The sequence below is a fragment of the Sinocyclocheilus rhinocerous genome, unplaced genomic scaffold, assembly GCF_001515625.1.
Source record: "Sinocyclocheilus rhinocerous isolate Xijiao unplaced genomic scaffold, SAMN03320098_v1.1 scaffold2466, whole genome shotgun sequence".
NCBI lineage: Eukaryota > Metazoa > Chordata > Actinopteri > Cypriniformes > Cyprinidae > Sinocyclocheilus > Sinocyclocheilus rhinocerous.
In genome coordinates, this window is record NW_015656265.1 from 215,516 (window position 1) to 221,456 (window position 5,941).

At 34.6% G+C, this 5,941-nt stretch overlaps 1 long non-coding RNA gene across 1 annotated transcript; it reads left to right on the forward strand.

Moving 5' to 3' along the window:
- The first annotated feature begins 1,311 nt into the window (after positions 1-1,311).
- LOC107719946 (uncharacterized) lies at positions 1,312-3,020 on the forward strand. Its single transcript, XR_001637567.1, has 3 exons — positions 1,312-1,386; positions 2,780-2,818; positions 2,974-3,020. It is a non-coding gene; the product is annotated as an uncharacterized LOC107719946 (long non-coding RNA).
- Positions 3,021-5,941: the final 2,921 nt, after the last annotated feature.

Genomic DNA, 5,941 nt, shown 5'->3' on the forward strand with positions numbered 1-5,941 from the left:
TTTCTATGGGCGGCTATATGTACGTTGTCCATCATTCTGGAATGGTCAAAGACTGTGAAATATATATATCTGCAAAAGACTTTGCTAAACTAACACAATACAACAAAACAAAGTCGTTAGCTAATGCGACATTAAAAAGTTACCACTTTATAATCCTGTATTATTGAGTTAATACATATTAAAAACACAAACCAACACATTCTTACCTGTGAGAGTTTATCCGAAGACTGACATGGAAGAGAAGAAATTGTTGAATAAAGTTGTTACTTTTGTTTTCTTTGCACACAAAAAGTATTCTCGTAGCTTCATAAAATTATGGTTGAACAACTGATGTCATATGGACTATTTTAATGAAGTTCTTACTACCTTTCTGGTCCTTGAATGTGTCATGTTGTGTTGCGGTCTATGCAGGGTCAGAAAGCTGTCAGATTTCATCAAAAATATCTTAATTTGTGTTCCGAAGATGAACGAAGGTTTTACGGGATTGGAACGACATGAGGTTATAATTAATGACCAAATTTTTATTTTTGGTTGAACTATCCCTTTAAATAACTTCATTTTCTTTGACTTAAACACCACTGTGAGAGTTTATCCGAAGACTGACATGGAAGAGAAGAAATTGTTGAATAAAGTTGTTACTTTTGTTTTCTTTGCACACAAAAAGTATTCTCGTAGCTTCATAAAATGGAGTTGTTATGGTTGAACAACTGATGTCATATGGACTATTTTAATGAAGTTCTTACTACCTTTCTGGTCCTTGAATGTGTCATGTTGTGTTGCGGTCTATGCAGGGTCAGAAAGCTGTCAGATTTCATCAAAAATATCTTAATTTGTGTTCCGAAGATGAACGAAGGTTTTACGGGATTGGAACGACATGAGGTTATAATTAATGACCAAATTTTTATTTTTGGTTGAACTATCCCTTTAAATAACTTCATTTTCTTTGACTTAAACACCACAACCAAGCTAACTGCCTTTGAGATGAATGCTAATAGCTAGCTCTCTTCGGGTATTATCAACCTAACCAAATAACAGCTAGCTCTCTCAGATGTTATAAATGTATGTAACCAAAGTGACACCCTAGAGCAGGGATCCTCAAATCTGGCCCACGAGATTTACTTTCCTGCAGAGTTTAGCTCTAACCCTAATCAAACACACCTGAGCAAGCTAATCAATGTCTTCAGGATCATTAGAAAATCACAGGTAGGTGAGTTTGATCAGGGTTGGAGCTAAACTCTGCAGCGCATTGGCCCTCCAGGGCAAGATTTGAGGAACACTGCCGTACCATTCGTCATTTTAGCTTTCTTTTGTATGCAGGTTCAGTCAGTGCTACCTTTTTCCATTTTGCTAACATTTCAAGATATCAATTTCAGTAATATCCATCAGGTAAGTTATAGTAGTACATTTTAACAGTACTGTACATTGGACCATGTTTTTTTTGAGAAGTCATATTTTTGTGGACTTATGTTATAGACGCTATCTTAAAATGTAAATGGATACAAGACATCCTTAAATATAATTAGTTTTACTTTTATCGCAATAGTTTAAGTTATAAGTTAAGTAAAAGTAGCAAAGTTTACAACACACTCTATCTCTTCAAAACCCCCACTCTCTGAACCTGAAAAAAAAATCACTTTCACAATCTTTAATTACTAGAAACTGTCTGATAGTCGACACAGATACTAAAGCTTGACACTTCCTACAGCTCAATACATTTGCCTCGGTTCATTTATCTGGAGATAAATGAAATAACTGGGAGAGTGTCTGCAGTGACCAAAACCAATGTCAGGCTCAGACAATAAATGTCTACAAAACTAAATCTACGGACAGGCTATCTCCTCTAACTTTCGCTGGCACTATCGCACTCTTTATCTTTCCTGCATTGGTCTGAGTGTATACTTTCAAAGGTAAATTATTACCAACAAATATTTTTGATTTAAGATTTAAATCTTTCTGAGTTAAAGTTATGCTGTGCAACTTTTTGCACTGAAAAAGAGCATTATTTCTTGTGTTGTATGAAAACAGTTACATTTTTTAGTGGATTTGATTAGAAGTTACATCGACAAATGACTGTCTAATGAATCATTGAATCATTCATTGAACTGATTCATTAAAAATTTTTTTGGACAGAAACAATTTATGGCACTGTTTACACTAGTGCTTTTTCATTTTAAAACGCTGATTCTCGTCTACACTGCGTTTCAGAAACTCTCTCAGGCCACACTACACAACGAAAACGCATGTCACATGACCATTCATGCAGGTACAACCATAGATATGTATAGGTAGATTCCATATTGTTTAGATGGTAGACACATCTACGTGCTTGGAGCGGTAGAAAAGGGAATCTACCTATACATATCTATGGGTACAACAATGAGCGTAATGTTATTATTTACACGGTCGTCAAGGATACGCAAAGCAAATGTGGGCAGCCACGACATCGTTTTCAAAAGTCTCCGTTTTGGTCCGTTTACACTAAAACACAACCCTGAAGTTTTCAAACTAAAACGGGGTCTGCAGCGTTGTCAAAAGTCTCCATTTTTGAGGGTCGAAAACGCCGGAGTAGTGTAAACGACAGGCGTAACTGAAGCGAAAGTTATGCGTTTTAAAACGAAAACACACTAGTGTAAACGTAGCCTATGAGGTAAACTTTGAATCATTCTCTACACTGATTTGTTCAGAAAGCAGGTGACTGATTTAAGCGAATCATTCTCTGACACTGAACTGATTGATTCGTTCAAAAACGCCGAAGACTTCTTTTTTTGTCTGTCTGCAGAACAAAAAGACACATAACTGGCAACATTGAGTCTAAAGTGTAAGTTACTCAGTATTTATTGTACTTATTGGAGTTTTGTGTAAATTATTGCTTGATGAACATTGTTTGCATTAAGCGGAAAGTTTGGCTAAGCTACTCTTTTGTTGTTATTTGTAAAACACTTCAGCTACTTTTCATTATCTTGTTATTTTCAGAAACTCGCTGTGCTCATCTTCCTATCTCAACCCAAGCTCTACAGCACTATTTTAATTTTGTTAAAGTAATTAATAAATGAAGTTGAAAGCTATCATTCACAGAGGGGTTGCCATTGCATTTATGAGGGTTTAACCCTCAATTGTCATTGGGGACAAATTTGGGCAAAATCCCTTTGTTTTTGTTTAAAAAAAAAAAAATTTTTTTCTTAATCTGAGCGGTTCAAGACTTGGCTACTTTTCGTAAGTTTGCCACCTGAACACACACACACACACACACACACAAACACAAACACAAACAAAAACAAACAAACAAAAGAAAAGAGGACTCGATTCAACAAAGTTAAGTGGTTGAAAAAAAAAAATGAAAAAAAATAAACTCTTAATTTGTCATTCATGGGTACCCATAGGAAATGAATGGGAAATACTAAAATTCAAAGAATTTTTTTTATTTGTCCAACAAAAATCTATAAATCTAACACAATGCAGATCATACATACACATGAGTCTATACAACATTCTCAATGTGGCAAACACTAACACACACACATGCACAAACCTATATACAAAGCATTGAATGGGCCTATAACACAGCAAGTTTTAAATTTTTAATTTTGTCAAATAAAAACAGTCACTCACACATACAAAACAAAAGAATTGAATGAGCCAATGACTGAGCTTTTTTTGTGCCACTCACACACATGCACACTTCAAATTCAGATCAAAGTCCTGCTGCAAGATTTGTTTATGAAAATGTAAAAAAAAAAAATGTCTGAAACATGCTACTTGTTAGATTTTTTTGTTTATTCTTACTTGTTTGGCACCATTTGGTTCCATTTTACTTTTTTGAGTTATTGAAATTTGATGTTTTTTGTTTGTCTCCTACGTTGTCTTTTCCTTATAGAATTTTTTTTTTATTCTACACTTTTTATTTGTGATAAAATCTAAAACTTAAGAGGTTAAGTTCATTACATCAATGGTTTATTGATTTCAGCCTATATGCAGCCACTGAGTACTACAGCCATATAGTGGCTATTGATATTTTTGATATTTTGATATTTTTATACCATCATATGTCACCAGATGTAACCAAACTCACCAAAATTTTAAGTTTTGGCTGTCTGAACTTACTGGAATTATTATTTTTTTTTTACTGAAGTATAAGAAATATTAAATATAACTTAAAAATAAGCATATTTTACGTAAAAAAAAGTCTGGTACTTTTAGAGGTAAATAAATAAAAAAAACACCAAAAATCACAAAAAACTGCATAAATTGATAGTTTTTATTTTATCGAAGACAGTGAAATGACATTTATTTATAAAAAAACAAAAAACAAAAAAACAAATTCGGATCACAGCTGAGACCTTCGTGCCCAAATTTGTCTACGAAGGACAAATTAAGGGCTGTTATACGAAGGATGCTTGAGGGTTAAGTAAAGGATAAAGATAAAGAGCACGCTATAAATGTACACACTGTATCAGGAAGCAAAGTGTGTAATTAGTGTTAACTACAGGAGATGCAAAGAGGACAGACTGGACTGAATGTTTCCAGTGCTACAATGCATTGTTAATGGCAGAGAATATTTGTGTCCTTTATATTGTCATTTGCATAGGACATAGCTTATATAAATTTTGGATTTGCTTGTCTTTAATTAGCAGTTTAGTAATAGACTATTATATTGCACAGACTGATTAACGGTCCAACATTGTGTAAAACATGCATTTACACAACAAATATATACAATTGTTGTATATCTTTATCAACATTATATTGACTGTCAGCCTTGTGCACTATATGTACATCTGTTGATGTCAAGGTGTCGAGGCGGTTTTTTTTTATAAGCTATTACTGGTTTATTGACTGTGGAAGGTGAACGGGGCCAAAAGTCTTTAAATGGAGTGAGTGAAATTTGACCGTGTCAATGGTCACTATTTGTCCACATTAACGTGTCAATTTTGAATGCATTTCTTTTTATTTGTGGAGACCCGCACATTGTGGCCATGTTAAAGTGTTAATTTTCGCAGCGTTTCTGTAGTTCGTGTAAAGATGCACGGTTTCACCATGTTATGACAACAAATTTGAAAGTGTCTCATTCTGGCCATGTTCAAACATGTAATACATTATAAAGCAGAGTCACGTCTAGATTTACCCACATATTAATCCTTTCTTTAATTAATTGTGGCATTGCTTTACAGATATCTATTGTGCTAAGTAAATTAATGAATGTTACAATGTAAATTGTAGACTTTTCTATCTGAGAAAGAACATTGAACTAAACAATTAAAAAGGACATGACAAATCATGACATAAGATTGATATCACACACAATTACCTACTACGCATTTTCCTTAATGTACAAATATAATGGGTCCTATTTTAATGATCTAAGCGCATGGTCTAAAGCACACGGCGCAATTGTGCTTTGGGCATGTCCGAATCCACTTTTGCTAGTTTAAGACAGGAAAAATGGTCAGCGCGCCCGGTGCATGGTCTAAAAGGGTTGTCCCTATTCTTTTAATGAGTAATGGTTGTGTTTTGGGCGTAACGTGCCATAAACCAATCAGAGTCTCATCTTCCATTCCCTTAAAAACCAGTTGCGCTCGCGCCAATAAAATTTTTCATTTTTAAAAATGTTTGTGTGCTGCTGCGCGTCCCTGTGTGTGTAATAAGCAAAGTGTACGCATGTTGTGCACCCGTCTATAGGCGCATATTACTAACGCGCTCTTTAAATAACAAAAAAATATATATATTTTTGCGTCACATTGCGCCAGGGTGTATGATAGGGTCCCATGTCTGATGTTTACGTACATGTATACCAGTGTGCCATTAGGACATCCGTCATGAATAAACATGGCCTCTGATGTGTTATATACATATATACCAGCGTACCTTTGCGTCACATATGCAAATATAGTCTCAAATACAGCAATTTCATTGGCTGCTGTGTGTGTTGTTACATTAACCTGGA